Below are 24,133 nucleotides of genomic sequence, written 5' to 3' on the forward strand. Positions count from 1 at the left end.
ATTACAGTGACATACCACTACACACTTAATAGAATGGCTAAAATCCAAAACACTGACAACACCAAATGTTCATGAATATGTGGAACAAGGAAACTCATTCATTGCTGGTTAGAATGCAAAATGATGTAGCTGCTTTAGAAGACAATTTTACATTTTCTTACATAAGTAAACAAACTCTTAGATTATGACTAGCAACTGTGTTATGCAAATGAATGGAAAACTTATGTACATATAAAAACCTGCAAACAAATGTTCATAGGAGTTTTATTCATAATCGTCAAAAATTGGACTCAACCATGACTCCCTTCAGTATGGGAATAGATAACCAAAATGTGGTACATCTATATAATAGAGTATTATGCAATGATAAAAAGAAATGAGCGATCATGCTCACTAAGGGACATGGGAAGAACTTTCAATACATATTGTCGAGTCCAGGAAGCAAGTCTGAAAAGCCTGCATACTCTATGATTCCAAATATATACATTATGGAACAAACTATAGAGAATGAAAAGTCAGTGGTTGCCAGGGAGTCCAGGTTGGCGAGGCATGGGGACATGCGTTGGGAACAGAATGAATAGCTACAGAAGAGGTGATATTTGGAGCAGTGAACTTATTCTGTATGATACGGTAAGGTTGGGTATAGGACATACGCATTTGTCATAACCCTTGGAACTGTACAAAACAAAGAGTGAACCCTAATGTAGTATTGGTTCACGAACCATAACTAACATGTCACCCTAAAGCAAGATGTTAGTAATAGGGGAAACGGGAGGGGCAGGGAGCTGGGGAAGACCATATATATGGAATTCAACTTCCTGTTCACTTGTTCTCTAAAGCAAACATTGCTCTAAAATTCTACTAATTTTGAAAATCATGGCAATGAGTAAAACAAAACATTATTTTGAGGTGAAGAAATAGAAACATAGTTGAGAGGCGTATACTAGATAATATACTATTATCTAGTATATAATAATGATATAAATCATTATTATATACTATTCTTCAGGGATATTGTGGGTAACTGGGCATTTTATTACTCTTACCTACAAAAATTGTTACATGTATAAAAGTTGAAAAGAATAACTTAGAATAGTGCTGGAGTTAGCTGGTTGTGTAGGGTCCTTAATGTTTTTTACCAATATCCTTCTGTTGGTCTTCAGATTTCTGCTTCAGGAAAGTAGCTTTCTTTCTGAAGTGATAAGAGGAGGCATTTTTATTTGGTGTATTTGTTTCCTCAAAAATATTGAACTGATAGAATTTGAATGTGTATAATACAGTTTTATGTTTTGAGGTTGTTTTGTGTTAATAACTGAGACAGAATTGATCTTTTCTACATTGAAACCATTACCTATGTTTTTTTTAGCATGAACATTTTTGTGTGCTATTGAGCAATAAAATATATACCATATTAATTTAATTTCTTGTTCAAAATCCATGTTGTAATCAGAAACATATTAAGTTCATATCCATCAAGGAACCATTGGTCACCACAATACCATATGAAAATACTGTGTAGCATAAAATCTCCTTACTCTAGGTGGAAATAAATGAGATGGTAGATTTCTAAAGAGCATATAGCCCATTTGAATAAACTAACTTAAAATTTACTGAATGTTGTGTGAAAATGACAATTTGGCTTCCAAGATTTTGCCTTGATTGGTCACACATCTATTTCAGGGATGCCACTTTTGCCAAAGCAAGCTTTAGAATTCTCTGTAGATTTGCCTTCACATTTTAACACATTTGTCTGAGCCTATTTAATCTTGTTTGATATGTATCTTGTCAAATATGTATGGTGTCTGTGAGTGAATAAAGTGGGTGGATGACTGAACTGGGTAATAAAGTTTTTATTAAGAAATAAAGGTTGGTTATAAAATTATGTAATGCATGCATATGTGTGTGTATGTGTGTGTGTGTGTTGTGTATTCTCATATATTAGTTCTAAAGTTAGAATCTGAAGAGATATTCTAAAAAGTTTGGGGACAATAAAAGCATCATCAAAACACCATGTAGCACCTAGATTATTACAGAGGAAAGGGTCATTAATATGCATAGGATTTCATAAATCGGTTAAATAAATAAAAAATTTTTAAATCTATATTTTAACTTCTACATTTCTTTGTTAGAGCTATTTTTCAGCATGGAATGCAATAAAAAATGTCAATGGAATTTTCCGTGCCTTAAGGTCTGACACCTCAACTCTTTTCACTCAGAATATATTACAAATCTTAAGACCTGCTAGGAAGAGAAGTGTAAGAAAGTAATGTAAAAGGCTTGTCTTTTTCTTCTTTTTGCCCCCCAATATAATCAAAATAAGATATTTTTCTGAGAATTCTGTCAGACACAATTCCTCTCATAATTATCATAAACATGATTGTTATTTTGCATTGAATGATTTAAATTCATTTATTGAAGAAACATTTATTAAGTACCTACCATGTACCATATACCAAGATCCTTACATATTTTATTTCTAATATTCGTAGCAAACTACTATGAAGTTGTGTTCTTTTTAATCACAACTTTCAGATGAGTAACCAAGTATCAGAGAACTGAAATAATTGTCCTAATGTCACCATAATGTCACAAATTAACCGCACATTAGACAAACATTTCTCTAATATCTATTTTCATAATATATAGCCATACAAGATCATTTTGTATATTATTTCATTTGACTATTTCAATATATTATATGAAAGTCATTGCTTTCTGAGTTATAGGAATCTCCTTATGATGAAGAGGTTGTCTTTTTGTTTTGTTTTGTTTTGTTTTTTTGAAAGAGAGAGAGTGTGAGTAGGGGTGAGAGGGGCAGTGGGAGAGAGAGAGAATCCTAAGCAGACTCCACGCCCAGTGCGGAGCTCCATCTCCTGACCCTGAGATCATGACCTGAGCTGATACCAAAAGTCAGATGCTTACCTGACTGAGCCACCCAGGAGCCTGGGGATTATGGTCATTCTTAAAAAAAAATCTTCAGTAGAGTAATTTCATTGTCTTCTTTCCTTTTATTTTGAAATGAAGCACACTTGGCTAATAAATAATCTCTTTATATTTCCATGAATTTATATTTGTAATCTTTTGCTTTAGAAAGTCTTTCCCTTTCAGTAAATATTTAATGTTATGATTTTACCAAAAATAACAGAGATCTAATAGAAAATGATTAGTGTGGGGATGGCAGCCTAGGGACAATTGGGAACTTTCTACTTGCAGATTCCTCTGAACTAAGTGAGCCCACAAAAGTGCCACATCACCCCTATTGGAAGACAGTGTCTTTTTCCTTGTTTGGAGATCGTGAGGGTACCTGACAAAACAAAGCTTTTCTGACTCAGGACTCACCCTCCTGTCCCTTCTGGGCAACTAGATCAATAATGAAATTCAAACCTAACATAGCCCGACTGAACAGAAGCTAGGATTTCAAAGGGAGAAGAGGTAATAAAAACAAAATGTTTCAAGATCTGGTTGATAGGTATTTTCAGGAGCTGTGACTGGATCTTGAGAGTGTTTGATAGATCAGGGAGATGATAAAATTGAAAAGGGGAGGGTTTGTTGATACAGGGGACTCATCCTATGATACAAAATTTAACACCCTGACAATAATCCTCGTAGGTGATGCTACCATGCTGTTAGGGTTTCTCTTTGAAGCTTAGATAAAGCAATGACTCATTTTAATGAAATATAAATTCCAAAATTATGTGAAGGCAAAGGAAAGAAAATCAAGGCCATGGAATCATCATGAGAGACAGCAGGCCATTTTAAAGCAGCTCCTGTCCTCACTTTAACTTCTAGACTCGGTATCTATTCCCTGATTTTTCCCCCATTTGTGTCTCTCTCAACGTCAACATCTTGCACTACAGTGCACTCTCCATTTCAACCTGGCCCAGCTCTTTCTGCAGACAGAGGTCTCCTTGGTCTTAGCGCTAGGTGGCGCCATCTCTCTGCTCAGTTACCAAGCAAGGAATTATTCTAGGTTTAATTTCTCACAACTCCCACATCCAGTGTATCACCAAATAAATTCTCTCATCTGTCACCCCAAATCGTTCTCCACATAAGAGCAAGAGTGCTATTTCTAAAATATGAATGAGATAATGTTGCTCCCTAGCTTGAAGTGAATGCTTCAAAGACTACGCATTGCACTGAGAATAACGTTCATACTCCAGGCCTTCAAGGTCTTGTTTGATCTGATGGTTTCTCCAACCCTCACTAAGACTCCTCCAAACTTCACTAGTGATAGACCATGGGTTTGTCTGAATGGATCCCCACCTTTCCCAACCCACACCCTTGCACCTGCTGTCCTCTCTTTCATTGTCTCGAAGGATGCCTCTGAAAGTTCTTCACTGGCTGTATTATGTAAAATAGCCACCCTACACCACTCTTCATCTCAATTCCTTGTTTATTTAGCACATGATACCTATGACTATTTAAAGTTTCTATATTTGCTTGTTAACCTGTAGTCTAGCCATCTCCACACTGAAATGCACATTATTTGTGGGCAAAGAAGCTGTCAGTGTTGTTTAGTGTGGAATCCCAGGTGCCTTGCACAGCTTCTAACACACAGAAAGTACTCACTAACTAATTTTGGGTGAATTAATTAACCTAAACAGAGACCTGAGGATAGTTTCTGTATATGCATATAATTTTAAATGCAACTACAAGAATGTGCATAAGACAACAAATATTTGGTGTGCTTATTATGTCTTCCTCTTCTGAGAACAATAACCCCCTCCATGAACTTCATGCTATTCCAAACAGATTTGCCCACAATATAACTTCTTCATTTTTCCATTATCCAACGAAATCCTGGTCATGTATAGGAACCAAACTCCAGCTGGGAAAACTAGAAAACTTACCTAGGATTAAAAATTTTGAAATGAGTAAAAGCTTAAGTTATAAAGTAGGAATTTGGAAGGTGGTGTTTGCCAAGTTTACATGTGTAAGAAAAAATGTGAAAAAATAAAAAGCTAACACAAACAGAGAAAAGCAAATTAGATTAACCAGAGTTTGAGATCTAAATGAATTTTTGGTCCAGTTTTCTCCCTGCCTTTTTGTTGACTTACTCAGTTTCTTGGTTGCATTTGGTCAATAAACTTTACCCTCAACCTTAGCCTTCTATTACTTAGGTTAGGATCCTTTTATTTTTTTAAAGATTTATTATTATTATTATTATTTGAGAGAGAGAGAGAGTGGATGTGAGTGCGGGGGAGGGGCAGAGGGGGAGACTCTCAAGAGACTCCCCGCTGAAAGCAGAGCCCCACATAGGGCTCAATCTCACGACCCTGAGATCATGACCTGAGTGGAAACCAAAAGTCAGGCGCTTACCAGACTGAGCCACCCAGGTGCCCCAGTTAAATTAGGATCCTTGATATGTTTAACTGACAGGGTCCTAAAAATTGAAAGATACATTTAGGTTCTTCAATGGCAATGCAGCAGATATAGACCACTAATTATATGATTGCTTATCCTGTGGGAGTAGAGGTACACAAAGGCATATTATCTGTCTGGCGAGCCAATGCCCAAATCCTGCATAATTTTCTGAATGTCAGTACCAGATGATACATCTTCCCAGTTGAATTTAATTTGTCCTTCACAATCAAAATTTCAATACCATTCATATTTTCTGCATTTCTCCATTATGTTGTCTCTGTTGAATTTTATCGATGGTTTAATTTAGCATTCAAATTTCTTTTCAAATGGGATTTCAACATTCTGTTAATTGAAATAAGAGCCTTTTAAAAGTAGCATGCAAATGTAGACACAAGATAAATATCTTGGAGTATCTGATTGTTAATGGATGGCAACATATATTTTTGATATCGCTAATGTAATCCTCATTAAGATTACTGTCAGCAGGCTACAGTGCATTATATGAAATGGCAATGTGACGTACAGTCATTTCTGTTTCTAATTCTACACTGTTCTTTAGAGCCCATCATTTCTATGTTATTGTAATTGTTAAGCAGGACTAGAATAAATCATTTCACAGCACATACATTAATTACAATAACAATTCATTTTACATGGTCTTAATATATATTATGAGGTATTTTGCAGAATGCCAGTTTTGTTGGTATGTCAAATAAAATTATGCTTTAGTTTAATTGTGATGCAATAAGAAATAAAGGATGAAATCTGATTTGATTATCAACCATATCATTCCAAATGTGTCCAAAGGGAAGCCAGTTATAAAATTGCATGTTTATAATGTGATTGCTTAAGACATTTGATAACTTAGACAAAAAAATGAAGATACAATATTTCTTTTGGTTTCTCAAAATTTTGTTAAAATGTTAAGAAGTATAATATTCAGGGATATAATATTAAACTGAGATCACTTACAGTATTTAATAACCCACTTTCTTTACTTTTGTCTTACTTAACTAAAAGTGATAAAATTCTACTCTGTGAGAAATAAGGTTAAAGTATTTGAGAATAACATTTTTGCAGCTCCAATCATAAAACATGATTTTTAAAATGCATCCAGGATTCAGAATTAATTCTTGGGAAGGTAAATCACATGTAATTAATATTACTCCAACATACTTCATCTTGATTCAAAACAGAAATCAGTGTGTGAAAAGATATACCAGTGGGACTAACACTTGGCTCACTTTTGTCATTTATTTTTTCTGGAGCTCAATTTTCTCTTCCACAAAACAAAGTTAGCTTAAACAATCTCCACTCTTCATAAAGCTATAGACATTTCATAACACCAATATATATACTCTCAGAAGAAGTAAAGGGATTGTTTTGGATTTGTAGAGCTTTAATAATACATAAGATACAAGGTTTTTAAATATTTAGAATAAAAATTAAAAATAAGAAAATACCTTCATTTCTCTCTCATCCAATCCCTTCCCCCCAGATGAAGCCAGTCTTCAGAAAGCTTACCAGAAGCTGCCAAGAGGTTGCCTGAACAACTGGATATAAAATATTGGAAAGGTTTTTTTTTTTTCTTATCAAATGTTTGTCTTCATTCTCTTTCCATATTATTCATACAATTTAATGGACTGATGATTAAAAAATAAGATTTAAAATATGTATGTTAATTAATAATATTTAATTCCCTATCCCCCCATCCGTTTAAACTTGCATATTCATCTCTGCTACATTAATTGAGGGGATATAGTGGGACAGTAACAAACATAAGCTGTCTTTATGTCTTGAGGGCTTTTCCAGCCAAAAAAAATCTCTGAAGGTGTGCAGAGAAGAGAAATGAAGGGGCTAGAAGACCATGACGTCCTGAAGGGGAAAAAGTGACCATGAGACTGAAAGGATATGATCCCTGCTTGGGTAAGAGGAAGAAAATAAGGAGAATTGTGAAAGTCCTTACTACAGAAGTCACATCAGCCTGGTGTTTGGAGCCACTGTGAGGGATTGATGAAGATGTGAGACAGAAACTCCACACAGTGCAGGTGGACATGGGGGGTCATGGGTGACCCTGAAGAAGACTCCTGGGACCTCAACGTGACAGAAGGTTAGCAGGTTATTTCTCAACTGAATAGCTTTACAACTAAAGAAAGTTAAATTTCTAATTAAAAGTCTATCCAAAAGAAATTTCTAGGTCCTAATAATTTCACTGGTGAATTTAATGAAATACTTAAAGAAAAATTAACACCAATTAGATTCAATTTCTTCCAGAAAATAGAAGACAACCATTTCCCAATTCATTTTTTTTTTGAAGCTGGTATTACTCTGATATCAAAATCAGGCAGACCAAAAGTGAGTAAATAAATAAATAACAATAATAAATACATAAAAATTATAGACCAATAATCCTCATGATTACAGACACAAAAAACCCCACAGAATATTAGTAAATATACTTTTGTAACATATAAACATAACTATACCATGGACAATGGCCATGTAGCTTATTCCAACAATGCAAGGTTAGATCAATTTTATTGATCTAAAATTGCTCAATGTAATTTATCATATCAGCATACTTAAGAAGAAAAATCATATGATTGTACCGATTAGGCAAAAATAAAGCTGTGAAAATTCATATAACATTCTAGAAATTGTGAAAATTTTTTGCCATTCACATGAGTTAAATACTCAGAAAAATACAAATATTGAGGAACTTTCTTAACTTAGTAAAGATCAAAAAACCTACAGCCAACATTATTCTTAATGATGAAAGATGTGATTGTTGCTCCTAAGATTTGGAATCAGGTAAGGATGTGAACCGTCAATACCTCTTATTCAATGTAGTACTAGAGACTGGGAGAAGTGCAGAAAGGCAAGAAATAAAAAGTGTGCAGATGAAACAGAAAGAAATAAAACTTTTTTAAAAAGATTTTTATTTATTTATTTGAGAGAGAGAGAGAGTGCATGGGGGGGGGAGGGCAGGCAGATGGAGAAGCAGGAGCCCTGCTGAGGAAGAAGCCCCATGCAGGACACACCTAGGGGCCCCAGAAATAAAACTTTATATTAGGAGATAACATGATTATCTTCATAGAAAATTCCAAAGAAATCTACAAAAAAATTGTAGAACTAATAAGTGAGTTTAGTGGAGTCAAGAAAACAAAATAAACATATAAAAGTCATTGTAGGGGTGCCTGGGTTGGTTAAGTGTTTGCCTTCCTCTCAGGTCATGATCCCAGGGTCCTGGGGTGGAACCCTGCGTTGGGCTTCCTGCTCAGTGGGGAGCCTGCTTCTCCCTCTCTGCCTCCCCCCACTGATGGGTTTCTCTCTCTCTCCCCTCTCTCAAAAAATAAATAAATAAATCTTTTAAAAGAATAAAATCTATTGTATTTCTGTCCCAGCAATTAATATATGGGAACCAAACTTAAAAATATGATTCCATTTACAATCATTCAAATAAACAAATACTTAGGTTTACACTTAACAGAATATGTATGGGACCAGTATACTAGAAGCTACAAAGCTCTCATGAAAGAAATCAGATTTTACAATTTAAGAATTTGGAGAGACAAACAGGCTCATAATTACAATGCTCAAACAGCGACTGTGTCAGTTCTCCCTTAATTATACATGTTTCCTGCAATTCCTGTCCAACTCCCAGTGAGACTTTTTGCAGATATAGGAGAAAGGCGAAGGAACTAGAATTAAAACTTACAAAGGTAAAGCATTTTATATTGAAAGGAAGGGAGTGGAACTAGAATAGCCCCAAACATCCTGAAATAGACAAGGCAAGGGTCATCAGTCTACTTACTGTTAAGACTTATCACACAGCTACTCTCACTAAGGCTGTGTAGCATTAGCAAAGGAATAGACATTAAGTCTTGCACCTTGTACAAAAGGTAACTCAAAATGAAACTTACATATAAAATGTAACAATGTAAGTCTTTTAGAAAAAAATATAAGGTAATGTCTCTGAGGTCTAGAGCTCAGCAAACAGTGATTCATCTCACCAGCAAAAGATTGACCCCTGAGAAGAAAACTTGTTAATTTTGACTTCATCAAAATGGGAAATGTTCTTCAAGCACCTCTGCTAAGAAGATGAAATTTTAAGGCCAGTCGGGGGGGGGGGATTTGCAAACAACATATATGATGAAGAATTGATACCTAGAATATATAAAATTTCTAAAAACTCAGTAGTAAAAAACTAATTATCCAGTTATAATATGGTCAAAAGACATGATCAGACATTTCACCAAAGAGTATATACAGATGGCATACCAGCAGATGAAAAGATGTTCAGCAATAGTAGCCATCAGGGAAATGCAAATTAAAAACAGTGAAATATCACTACACAGTTCTTGGAATGGTTGAACTAAAAATCTGCGACAACACCACATGTTGGTAAGGACACGTACATTGAGGGTGGGAATATAAAGTGTTAAACAACCACTCTAGCAAAGAGTTGAGAAGTTTCTTTAAAGATCTAAACGTGGAATTGCCCTACAATCCAGCACTCTTGATCTTTTATCTCTGAAACATGAAAATTTATGTTGACACGAAGACTCGTACATAAATGTTTTGACAGCTTTATTCGTAATAGTGAAACGCTGGAAACAACCCAGATTGTTGTCAATCGGTGAATGGCCAAGTAAACTAGTTTACTAAGGAGCAAACCATGGACACGTGGAGCAACATGGTTCTACTCCTACAGCATTCTTGAAATGACAAAATTACAGAAATGCAGAACTGGTTCGTCATTGTCAGAACTGGGGAAGAGGGTAAGGAGTGAGAAGAATGAGAGAAGAAGTACAATACACAGGGTCCTTGTGGAGATGGAATTTTCCTGAAACGTTGGACTATTATCCTGGTGTTATTGGGGGAAATGGGGTAGAGGGTAGCAGGGATCTCTCAACATAATTTCTTATAACTGCATGTGAATCTACGATTATCTCAAAAGAAAAATTTTAATTAATAATTAACATGAGTCAGCTTGCTTATATTTACTCAATCTGAAAGTTTCAAAAACTGAAAGTTTCAGTTACTTTCCATACATAAAACCAAGCAAAGCAGAGCATGTCAATAAATCTAGAATGAGAAAAAAACTTAAATATGAATCAGGAGAGGGAAAACAAAATTACTCTCCACGTCAAAACTCAGATGAATATTTATTTTGTTGAATTCCTGCATTAGAATGTATTTGTATAGGGGGCTCCTGGGTGGCTCAGTCGGTTAAGTGTCTGCTTTGGCTCAGGTCATGATCTCAGGGTCCTGGAATCAGTCCCTCATAGGGCTCCCTTCTCAGTGGGGAGCTCTCCTGCTATTTCTCCCTCTGCCTCTACGCCTCCCCCTGCTCATGCTCTCACTCTCTCTCTCAAATAAATAAAGACAATCTTTAAAAAAAAAGAATGTATTTGTATAGTAACATAATGAATGAATTTTTATTTATTTTTTTAGAGATTTATTTATTTGAGAGAAAGAGAGCATAATCGGGGGGAGGGGCAGAGGGAGAGGGAGAGAGAACCTCAAGCAGACTCCACACCCAGTGCAGAGCCCCACATGGGATCAATCCCAGGACCCTGAGATCATGACCTGAGCCGAAATGAAGAGTGGGATGCTCAACCCACTGAGCCACCCAGTCACCCCAATAAATGATTTTTTAAAACGCACAACCAATCCACTTGCCCCAGGCTGTACCTTCTGAATGGCAGCTAGAGAGTAGTCATTCAATCACTTCCCAAGGTACATTTTTTTGTGTGTAAATATGTGTTAAAAAGGAAAAAAGTTATGAATATCTTGCCAAATGCTGAGAGGGATGCAAAAACAAAGCATTCTGGGTACCTGACCTCAGAGAGGTCGCTAGACATCTAAAAATATTGAAAATATATTTTGAATTATTTTTACTTATCAAAACCTATGTTCCCATTTCCTGATAGTCTAGCACGGAACATTTCATCGTGAATAACAAAGGTGCTCGTGAACAACTGTGAATGCGCAAAGTGTACAAAAGCCATCTTGGACCCGTACCTTACTGAAATGCCAGTTGACTTAAACTTCCTTGTATTTCCCCTGCCCCCACCATTGCATCTATTGAACCAGATCCATTTGTTCATCCCTGATTAAGAGCTTATTTTTCTGACCTGAAAATATAACAGATTGGAGAGTTCCCTTCTTTTCTTTGAAAAAACAAAAGCAAAAAACACCCACTGCAAAGATAATCTTAGATGTCCTGAGGGGAGAAGAGAGAGACAGCAAACTGCTTATGAAAGCCAGGAAATAAATGGAGCTCAGAGTCTCCCAGAAGGGCCGGCATGGCTGAGAGCAGGGATGAGCCTATGGGGGGCTGCTGTCACAGTATCCCCACCCCAAGCCTAGGAGGAACGCTTCCCAGCAAGGGGGAGCTGCATTACTCAAGGGAAAGCACGTACCTCAGAGAATTCAGCATTTCAGAGCTGTCTTGCATTTAATTCTAGAGAAGGTTGTTGAATTTTTATTTTGAAATCTGAGAGTGCTGCTCTAGTAAGCCTTATATACATATTTTGCATATATATATTTTAGGAATTGCAGTTATAAACACAGAATTGCAATATGTTTGACAAATTAATAGATTCAATTTATGAAAGAAGCATAAAGCTGTCGAGTGCTTTAGCATTTTGAAAATCCGCTTTTTATGACATTTGTTTTTCCCTTCAAAAACTATAGTTCTGTAGCAAAAGAACTAAAGGCAAGGAATAGCCAACTTAGGTTGAAATTTATTAATACAAGTAAATTCTTTACAGACACCAAAAGTAGCAATATAACAGCAAAATACTCTTCATGTAAAACCGCTGTGTAAATGCAATGTGCAGGACCAGCCTCCCGCGTGTGCATTTCCCCCGCGTCGGTCTGTTCTGGAGCTCGTATCTTGGCGACAGAGACCAGAGGTGAAGGTTGATACCAGAGCACGGTCTCACTCTAATGGAGTTTCTCTTCCAGATTCACTTTTTAGAGAAAAGTTACGCAAAATGTTCTGTAGAATTTATACAGACTGAACTACTTTTTCAAGGTAATCTATGTAGCCTTGATTTATCAAACCCAGAAATTTAGGCAGTATGGCATCTTCAGTTAACATATTAATCGAGTAACGGACTTAGACAGCTGTTCACATTCACTGGCTAAAAATGGCTTTTATTTGAAATGACGCATTTCAAATCTAACATTCCTCTAACAAATATCGTAGAAAACCCAATTCTTCATGTTCAGCTTGTTGTAGAAAAAAATACATCAAAACAGAAATGTGCCCAGTTTATAATTTATAGCTCTGTACATTTTTCAGGAACCGAATGTGACTCCCCAGTAAGAGTCCGGTAGTGCTCTACACACAGGTGCTGCCCTCCTGCTTCCCTCCAGCCTCCAGCTGCCTCCCTGAAGACATGACCACCCTTCAGACTTCTGTTCCTGCTGCATACATTTGTCTCTCTTTGAAGTTATACATCATATTCTCTGAATTAGTTTGCTCAACATTATGTTTGGGAACTTGCTTCACACTTTGTGTCTGATTATGCCTGGGGTCTTCTCCATTGCTGAATAGAGTTCTGTGGTATGAATGTAATGCAATTTATGTATGCTCCTGATGAATACTTAGGTAGTTTCCCATGATAAGATATTGTAAATATGGTTGTTATAAATATTTCAGTTAGCTTTATTGTTGCTATTGAACACATGTATGCATATCTGTTGAATTTACTTCGAGGTGGAAGAGACGTCCTGTTCGTAGGGTATGTGCATTCAGCTATATTCAGCTACAGTTGATAGGACTCGACCATTTTTGAAAGTAGCCAAATCAATTCATATTCTCATCATTCGTGTCTGAGAGTTCTGGCTGCTCCATGTGGTTGTCAGCATTTAATACTAGTATTTTTTTCTTTGTTTCATTTTAAGCATATAAAAATACAGGTATATAAAAATATAAAAATATATAAAAAATAGAAAATATATAAAAATATCACATTTTCTGCATTTCCTTAGTTCTCACGTTTTCTTTTTAACTAAGAATGTACACAAAACTCACATTTAATTAATCATTCAATAATCTACTTTGAACATTTGTATTTGTTTGCATATGCGTATATATCTATAAATGTTCATAAAAATTAAAAAATCACAAAATTATATCTAATGTCATACAGTGACTCTGCCTACTCATAAAAGTCTTATTGTGCTTCTTCCCGCCTTGTATCTTGACATTGATGATTTTCAGAAAGTTTTTTGGGCTGATTCACAGTAATCTTTGAGATGACAGGGACTCATTGAACTATATAAATGACCTGTGAGCAAGGGATGTCAGGTTTGCTAACCTCGGGTTTTGTTTGTGTGTTTGCTTTAATCTACTTGTGGTGCGTGAGCACATCTTTCTGTGTTTGAGAACAGTCTCCTGGGTGCTCTTCAGAACCTGTAACCCAAGCTTGTAAGGTGCACTTGGACTTTACATTCTTTTTTTTTTTTTCCAAAGATTTTATTTATTTATTCAACAGGATAGAGACAGCCAGCGAGAGAGGGAACACAAGCAGGGGGAGTGGGAGAGGAAGAAGCAGGCTCATAGCGGAGGAGCCTGATGTGGGGCTCGATGCCATAACGCCGGGATCACGCCCTGAGCCAAAGGCAGACACCTAACCGCTGTGCCACCCAGGCGCCCCTGGACTTTACATTCTTAACTGACTCTTACTTCCACTGAATTTTTCTTTATTTGATCCCTTGTCATATGGATGGTTTGGAGGCAAAAAACAAAAACAAAAACAAAAACCCCAAAAAAGAAAACAAAAGTTTCATTTTGGGCAAAAAATACTGAGTTTGATCCTGAAGTTCACAATGTGAATTATTTGAGTTTTAATCACAAATTCTGCATGTGACTTTATAAAACATATTATAATCATTACTTTTTCCCTATTTGTTTTTAATTAACTTATTTTAAAATTACAAAAATGAAAAATAAAGCATCTTAAGAAGGTGATTATACACTATTTCTCCCCATAGCTATACATGGACATATGTGGAAGTTTTAGACATTTGAGGCATTTATTTTTATATTATGAGTAGAATTTTATATTTTCCCAGAGGCCTTAAGGCAGAAATTTTGAAATGTACTAACTTAGAACATTAGATTTGGATGCAACAAAGACTTTAGACTTGGAAAAATATTAAGCTAAGAACAGCAGTAAAAACAGTGTGATTTTGCAGTTGTGGCGGGCTGCTCCTGGTACTGGGGTAAAGTGCAGATTACCAGAGATATGTCTGTGAGTAAAAGGTGCAGATTACCAATGACATATATAGTTATAGTTGTAATATGTAATATTTGTTCATTTGAAGCTCAAGGTCTATGGAATATAAGAAAAGAGTATCTGTCATTAATTTTCTCCTTCTAAATTATAATGACATAGTATATAATTATATTCTATAAAGTTTTAAAATTATTTAATGTATTGTTACTCCTCTCTCTAACAAGAGTCTGGGGGATCTTCACAAAGTGATTCTTTATTTACCTATTTATTTAGTAATCTCAACAGCAAACACAATGTTAAGTATATAGTAGATGCTTGAGAAATATTGTCTATACAGGTCTACATCTCAACAGAGCTATCAAGTTTTATTGCAAAACACTCAGGAATAAACCCTTCCTCTGACTGAATGATCCATTCCCTGAGTGCTTGTGAGAACTCTTTTTGAAAGAATAAAGCTTAGTACCAAATAAATGTTAGTTGTTTAAATGAGTTCACAAAAGCAGAAGTGAATTTCTATCTCTGAATATCCTGTTTGTGATTTCAAACCAGTGCTAAAGAAATTTAGAAGACATAGTTATAAATGTGTAGGGGTGGAAAATTTCCCTCTTCTTCCATTCCTGGTACTTTGGCAGGCCTAATAATTGAATTGACATAAAACAGATTAACAGGAGAAAAACAAATCCAATTACTGACATACAAGAGCCCCATAAGGACCTGAGGCTCACAGGCAGTCAGGCGTTTGAGGTGATGGGCCATCCTGAGCTAAGGAAAAGGAGTGGGGGCTTCAAAGGGAGGAAAACAAGTCATGGAAAGATGAAAAGAGCAAGTGTTTGGCATAAATAAATAAATAAATAAATAAATAAATAAATAAATAAATGCCATAAGTCTTTCTGATATAGAAGTTATCTCTGGCATAGCCGGTCTTCCTGGCCCAGGCCCCCTGGCTAAATTCTCATAGGCAGTGAAGGGAGAGTCTGCTGGGCTGTGCTTGCCTTCAGCTCAGAATAATCCACATGCCAAAGTGGCATCTTTTGGGGGGGCTTCTTCTGAACCCCTTTACATGTATATTGGAGTAATTAAATTTCAGCAAGGTTTTGAAGTAGGCACTGAAGAGAGGGGTTATTTGGAAATGGAAGAACACCAGCTACCTCCCAATCCCCGGAAAAGAGCTAGCAGGGCCTTATTCTGGATAGGACCCTACAAAGTGCACTCAGAAAAGTTGGAGCATGTGAAGAGGCAGGATTCACTGATGTCCTGACTGAGATCCGTATCGGACTACTCCACTCCTGGTAAGTTCTTAGTCTTGCAAAGCACTTAAACCTATAAATCGAGGGGGATAGCATTTTGATAGAGTTATCTTTACTTTTCAAATACTCTACCAAGTTTCTTCCCTGCTCTCTGACAATGAGAGCCAGCCTACTTATTTCATATAATGATCAAATGCATTCTAGAAGATTGAGGAGGATATTTTTACTTCCCCACTTCATGTCTTAGGCCCTAAACTCAACCGTAGGTATTACTGAGGTTCATCTCTCAAGAGACCATCGCTGCTGGTTCCCTCTCCTGGATGGTCCTTCTTATTTGATATAATCCAGGTGCTTTCTCTACAATCTCTTCCCAGAATAGTTATAACATTTTCCCTTTTGCCTGTCATTTGTATCCAAAATATAGAATTTTAATCACCATGGAGACTGACCATGCTGCCTCTCTATAATCTAATGTGTTGCCTAGTGTTAAAGTCAGGAAAGGCAAAGTTAGTTCTAGTCTTCTCTTCATCAAGGTGTCTCTAACCCTGAACCTCAAATGAAATGCAAAACATGCTGGTCATACAGTGGTAGTCATTTTTCCTTTGTGTGCATGTTTAAAGATTTATTTATTTATTTATTTGAGAGAGAGAGAGAGAGAGAGAGTGAGCACACAGGAGCAGGGGAAGGGGCAGAGGGAGAGGGAGAGAGAGAATCTCAAGCAGACTCAGCTGCACTGAGGGCAGAACCCTACCGGCAGCTCAATCTCACGACCCTGAGATCATGACCTGAGCCTGAGATCATGATCGTACCGGAAACCGAGAGTCAGAAGCTTAACCAACTGAGCCACCCAGACACCCCTCCTTTGTGCTTTTTAATGAAAACCTTTATTTTCATTGAAAAGAGTTTACAGTTTATTAAAATTTGAAAATGATAAAAGCTAAACTTACTATGAAATAAACTTATTAAAATATAATACATGCTCATCGGTAAATATAGCATGCATAGTTCTTGTAATGTTCATTTTCCCTCATGTGGGCAGGTCCCATGCAGTTAGCTGGGGCTTGAAGAGAACAAAAGGCTGGTCCTCCTGCGAGTGAGGGAACTTCCTCCAGCTTGAGGCGGTGCAGCACGAGGTATCCCTGTACTCCTGGGACCATCAGCCTTCGGTTCTGTGGTGGCTGTTTAGAAGCCGCTCCATTTTGGGGGGCAATTTGTTGTACAGCAGCAGATCACGAACACAGCTGCCATTGAGACCCAGCGCTGCATTTTATATTTAACAGAAAGTGTGGGCACGGCTAATCACAGAGAGCTCCGTGTTTGCTAACCTGACCAGGAAGGACCTCTTTCATAAATTGACTAAACAGATTATCTTTTGATATTACAATTTTGTAACCACATTTCAGGCTATTCTTTAATCAGATCACCAAATGCTTATTATATCTTTCCGTGTTCACTGACAATCCTTTACTGCCATGATCACCTCATTTTGAGTTCTAAATTATATATATATCAGTGTTATCAGGTGACTCTTGGAAGGTGATTAATGATAAGACATGGACTGATGCTATTACCCACCAAGAATGATTAAAGCTGGAACCTTATGCTTTCCATACATTTTGCAAAAAAAAATGTATGCAAATATTGGGTATATACATTTTCTGAGAGTAAGATTCATGGGTCCCTTCAGGTTCTCTCAAATGTTAAGGACCTAAGGATGCCTAAGAAAACAAAGAAATGAGAGCAGGAAAATTTCACGAAGTCTATGAGAGAACTATGATACAAAACAGGGAAACTGATTTATAAGAAGCTAACCAAAGGTCCATAGTTTGAATGTTATATATTTGGTTATTCCTACGTTCCATAAATGTATACATATGGTGCCTACTGTGTATGCTATGCCGGATAATGGAATACACCTGGTATTATAAACCAAACCCTAACACTCACTGCTGCGCTCACCCTTCTCATCCTGATTGCCCCCCCAAAGATCTCACTTCGCATTTGGTTACACACCCTGGTATACTAGTTGCTGCACACTCACACGCTCACATAGGTGTGTGTAGGAAGCGCTGGAAGGGGAGTCCAGGACGTAGTGGGGATGCCTGCTCAGATGATGCCAGAAAGATGAGACGGTAAGCCATCAGATGCAAGAAGGAGGGCAGGTTGTCCTCGCAGAGAAGATGGGGAGCACAGGTGATGGAGAATGTATTAGAGAATCCCACATCAGAGGCTGAGTGCGATTTGGGGACAGCATGGGTAGAGGGAGAGGTTGGAAATGACATGGAGGTAATAGAGAAAACAGAACTAAGGGTCTGCATGTTTGTTAGTGTAAATTTTCAGCTCCTAATAGAACAACAAGAAAAGCTGAAAATGCCCGGCTTCTAATCGAAAGTCAGACTCCTCTTATTTCTTTTAGTTAACAACGGATCATTCACTTGAAAAAAGCACATAAACTGTACTCTTTATTTTTGATGGTAAGGTATTTGATTGATTTATTATGATTTTAAAAGGAATTCACCTTTTTTTTTTTTAAAGATTTTATTTATTCATTTGACAGAGAGAGAGAGACAGCCAGTGAGAGAGGGAACACAAGCAGGGGGAGCGGGAGAGGAAGAAGCAGCCTCCCAGCGGAGGAGCCTGATATGGGGCTCGATCCCATAACGCCGGGATCACGCCCTGAGCTGAAGGCAGACGCTTAAAGACTGAGCCACCCAGGCGCCCCAGGAATTCACCTTTTTAAGCCACATAATCACAACATGCCTTGTTTTGTCAAAATTCTATTTTATAAACTTGTCAATTAGTAAATAGCTTGTCCACACTTAAATTTTGCAAAACATAAAAGTGGTTGCCCCTGAAAATATGGATATAGGACAACTTAAACCTGAAATCAGTGGGAAATGCTCTTAAACTGGAGAGTTGTAATAATTCAGACTAAAGTACTCCTGAGAGACTCAAGGTTTGAAATGGCTTTTTAGGAATGGTGAAGTGAGGCTTCAAATCCTAAATATATGATTTTATTTATAATCACAAAGCAGTAATTGCTGTTTATTATATTTGTTTTAAAATTTGTTCCTGACATAAGAGAATAAATCGCCAGTTACCTCAGTTTTACCACTGACGAATCTAATTACTACATAATATTTACACTCTCATTGCTTCATTAATTACATACAAAACCTATATTTTAAAACTTCTGAGAGCTTAATTTGCACTTAAATCACAACACTTCTATTTATCTTACTTGTTTTGAGTTGCAGGTCTTAAAATATTGAATATGTTATAATGTTGCAGGATAGCTCACTACACAAGAGAATTACATTCCTTGTCTCTTCCTCTTCACAGATTTTGTGCCTGCAGAGGTAGGTGGTTAAGAAGTATCTTTCCTTTGTTGCAACAAGACTGGGAGATGAATGAGGGCAGGGATACAGAATATGTCAATATATATTTTAAGAGCTACTGTAAATGCTGCAACAAACATAGGGGTGCGTATATCTTTTCGAATGGGTGTATTCATTTTCTTTGGGTAAATACCCAGTAGTGGAATTACTGGATCATAGGGTAATTCGATTTTTAATTTTTTGCAAAACCTCCATACTGTTTTCCACAGTGACTGCACCAGTTTGCATTCCCACCATCAGTGCACAAAGACTCCTGTTATTGCTGTTTTCCTCTATCTTTGTCAGCAGTTTGACTGTGATGTATCTCAGTGTGGTTTTCTTTGCATTTGTGCCACTTAGAGATTGCTGAGCTTCATCAATCTTGGAAAAGGCATACGCATTATCTCATATAATAGGTCTTCTGCCCACTCACTATCTTTATTCCTTCTGATATATAATTAGAATTTTATTTTTCATTTTGATATTGTTCCATATGTCTTAGACATAATTTTCTTTTTTTCTCTCCGTGCTTGTGGTTTGTTAATTTGTATGGACTAGTATTCAAGGTGCCCTGATTTCTGCAGCCAAGTCCAGTCCGTGGCTATATCCATCTTTGATATTTTATTTTTTAGCTCTAGAGTGTCCAATTAGTTTTTTTTAAGTTTCCAATATTCTAGAAAATTCCTCGGATGTTCACACGTTTTGACTCCTTTTCTACTAATCCCTTCTACATATTTATAATAGCTGTTCTAAAGTCCTCGTGTAGTAATCCTATAGCTGGGTATTTTGTGAACCTGCTTCTACTGACTACTTTTTTCCCCTTGATTATATATTTGCTTATTTTTTCCTAAAGTATTATATTTTGTAAATGCATTCTGGATATGTAGAAAAAGACAGTAGAAAGGACAGTAAATAGCGTTTGCGGACTGAATGCCAAGTGCATTTAGTCCTATTAGGTGACTCGGGTTCGGTCAGGCTGAGTCCATCGAATGCGTCGTTCAGTGGGATCTAGGCCTTGTTGGGACGTTCGTTCACCACCATTCAGCTGTTTCAAGGGCAGATAAAACTCTGGTAATGTTTGATATCCAATCATCAGGGAGATGTCAGAGTTCTAGCTCTACTTTTAGTCCAGATGTTGGGCAGCTGGGAGGGGTTCTGTCTTTTCTCTAGTGAAGCCCCCTTCTTTCTGTACCTAGGAAAAAAATTCTCTCTGATCTGATGACTTGTTTCCAGACATTAGGGCGAAGGTCCCCAGCTGGTATGCCACTGTTGACTCAGCGAAGGCCTTGAGCTCTTATCTGGTATTTCTCTCACTGTCTTGTCCTAAGCCCACCTGTAGGGCACCATTATACTAAGCTCCTGAAGATGCTTGCTATGGTCTGAATGCTTGTGTCCCTACGAAATTCATGTTAAAAACCCAATGCCCAAAGTGATTACATTAGGTGCTGGGGACTTTGGTATGAGATGAGGTCCTGAGGGCTGAGCCCTCCTTGAGGAGGCATCCATTACTGTAAGAGATCCCAGAGAAATCCCTTTCCCTTCCTCCACCTGCGATATAATGAAAAGCCCGTGACCTCACACAGCCACACTGGCACACAGATCTTGGACTTCCAGCCTCCAGGTCTGTGAGGAATATATGTCTGTCATTGAGAAGCACTTGGTCTGTGGTATTCTGTTACAGCCGCTCAGAAGGACGAACACAACCCTACACCTTGTGGGGATGTGTTTCTCAGGTCTTTTGCTCTTCGCCCAGCATTTATCACACTACTCTTGTGCACTCATAAATGCCATTTGAGAAGAACTGGCAAGTGTATTCACATCAGATAAGTTTGGCTTCTTTGGATTCTAATCCTACAGGCTCACTCATATGTCACAGTAAAAATGTGCTGAAATGTAAGGTGTTCCTTCTCACCCTCCTCTATGGTGTATCTCCCTTTCCTAATCTCGTGTCACCACTGTGGAACTCACTTCTTCCAAGAACTGCCCATCCTTTTTGCAATTTAGTGTTTTTTCTGATCTCTTGCATCACCATACTTCTGATGGGGTCCCTGAAACTATGAATTGACAGACTATCTACCATTACCCCCTTTGCTAGGTGTGGTGCAGTGGTCTCCTGTGATTTTCTATGTCCTGACTGGAGTATAACTTACTTATTTATTTTTAACATTTTACGGTCCCTATATATAATGTGTGATTCTTACAAGAAACATAAGAAGTCCTCCCCCTTTTAAAATCTGTGATTATTTTTCTTTTTAGTGATTTATGCACTTTACTTACTATACTATAAACTCCTTAATTTTGAATTTTTATCTCCCCTTGATCTTTCCCTGACTTCGACAGTTTGTTTTGCTTGCTAGGTTATGTGCTTAAATATGTATTATTTTAGAATAAGCCAGTTTTATAACTAACTAGATAAATGATTGAATAACCCAGATGATTTTATATAAAGTGATTTTTTTGTGTGAAGTGACCACAAAGGATGTGTATAAGTGTACTGTTGACCTCTATCTTCTGCAAAATGTATGTGCATTCGCTAGTGTAGGAGAAATGGAATTGGTGTCAAACCTCCCCGATTCTTTTCTTTTATCTCCAGAGAATTTCTTACTTGGTCCTTATAGATAACCCTCTTCATACCAAAAAGATGGCCACTGACTGAAAAATGTAGATGTTAAAAGTGAGGTACCGAGGCAGAAAGACCTGGATCCGTGTAGTGTCTTCCTGTTGCTGCTGTGACAAATCACCACAAACCTCGTGGCTTAACAGGACACGTTATTTTTTTAGAGGTGGGGAGGGGCAGAGGGAAAGGCAAAGAGAGGATCTGAAGCTGACTCCATGCTCAGCGCAGAGCCCAACACAGGGCTCGACCTCCCGATCCCGAGATCATCGCTGGAGCCAAAATCAAGAGTTGGATGTTTGACTGACTGAGCCCCACACATTTCTTTCTAATCTCATATTCTATAGACCAGAAATCTGACATGGATCTTGTTGGGCTAAAATTAAGTTTGGCAGGGTACATTAATTTCTGGAGGATCTCTAGAGACCCTGTTTCCTTGCCTTTTCCAGCTTCTAGAGACCACACCATTCCTTGGCCCGCGCCCTCATTCTCCACCCTCAAAGCCTACAGGAGAAGGTTGGGTCCATCCCACATAGCATTGCTCTGACTTCCTCTTCTGCTTCTTTCTCAAGATCACCCCACTAGTCCAGGATGATCTCCCTATTTTAAGGTCAGCCTTCATTCCACTGACAATCCCTTTTGCCATGTCATCTCACATATAGGTAGGTCCCAGGGATTAGGAGGCAGACATCTTTGGAGGTGATTATTCGACCTACCAGTCACATCCTGACTTCAGACTTGGATCACATCCTGGCTCCAGCTCTTAGAATTTGTCCACAGGATTGTTTCTTTAAAAGATTCAATTTCCTTATCTGTAAAATTGCTTATTTGTTGTCAGGAAGTAACAGGATAAGTTGGGCAAGTTCCTGAAACCTGGGAAGGTGGTGCTTTTCCTCGCCAGATGCTACTCTGGACCCAAAGCAAATCGTGAAGAGCATTGATGACGGCACCTCAGACCATCCCTACAGCCATGCTCTGATGGCTGGAATTAACCACTATCCCCACAAGGTGACAGCTGCCATGGGCAAGAAGAAAATCGCCTAGAAGTCAAAAATCAAATCTTTTGTGAAAGTTTGTAACTACAATCACCTCATGCCCACAAGGTACTCTGTGGATATCCCCTTGGACAAAACCGTGGTCAACAAGGATGTCTTTAGAGACCCTGCTCTTAAATGGGAGGCCCAATGAGGGGCCAAGGTCAAGTTCGAGGAGAGGTACAAGACCAGCTGCAACAAATGGCTGTTCCAGAAGCTGCAGATTTAGATCTATTTTGTTTTGGTCATTAAAAAATACAAAAAAAAAAAAAAAAAAGAAAAAAGAAGGAAGGAAGGAAGGAAGGAAGGAAGAAAGAAAGAAAGAAAGAAAGAAAGAAAGAAAGAAAGGAAAGAAAGAAAAAAGAAAAATATCCTTAAGAGTATACATGTTTTTGGGGTGCCTGGGTGGCTCAGTCGTTCGTTAAGCGTCTGCCTTCAGCTCAGGTCATGATCCCAAGCTCCTGGGATCAAGCCCTGCATCGGGCTCCCTGTTCAGTGGGAAGCCTGCTTCTCCCTCTCCCACTCCCCCTGCTTGTGTTCCCTCTCTCGCTGTGTCTCTCTGTCAAATAAATAAAATCTTAAAAAAAAAGAGTATACATGTTTTTATCTATTCCTCCTGAATTTTTGTAATTTGCTAATTAGCTGTAAATAGTGTAAAGGTACTTGGGATATGCTTCAATATAATTTGGAGAAGTATGTCATTAATATTGTTTTTTGCAGTTTAGTACTTTAGACAAAATTGATAATCATAAAAACATTAGATTATTTAACAATATTTTTGTTACTGCAGAGTTAATAGCATGAAAGCTAATCACTGTCCAGACAGACCCTGTGGACATCTCGAGGATGCTGATGCCACCTTGGCATCTGTCATGGAAGCAGATGCTATTTGCATCTGTTTTCTGTGACAGTCACTGAAGGTGGCAGAAAAAAAAATCAACGCAAGCTGCTCACATATTTAAGAACATATTTGGTTTGTCAAAGCACTTTTTAAAAATTATTGTAAGAGATGAGATTTATAGGAAATACACACCTTTAGCAACCGAGAAATATATTGTTCTGATTTACCTGTGAATACATGTATTGTGTCTGATTTCTAATGGCTTGCTCTCATTGAATTCTAAGGGATAATACTTTTAAGCAAAAGGAAAAAGAGAGGAAATAACAGTTCTTTCATTGTAAAACTTAACGCTACAATTATTGACCAAACTTACCATCTATTGTGTACTTGAAATGCAGC

General features: G+C 37.5%; 1 pseudogene; it reads left to right on the top strand.

Moving 5' to 3' along the window:
- Window positions 1–549: 549 nt before the first annotated feature.
- LOC123801718 (large ribosomal subunit protein eL27 pseudogene) lies at window positions 550–23,122 on the top strand (annotated as a pseudogene).
- The last annotated feature ends 1,011 nt before the right edge of the window (window positions 23,123–24,133 follow it).

Source organism: Ursus americanus, chromosome 6 (genome assembly GCF_024610735.1).
Source record: "Ursus americanus isolate L20-20 chromosome 6, mUrsAme1.1.p, whole genome shotgun sequence".
Lineage (NCBI taxonomy): Eukaryota > Metazoa > Chordata > Mammalia > Carnivora > Ursidae > Ursus > Ursus americanus.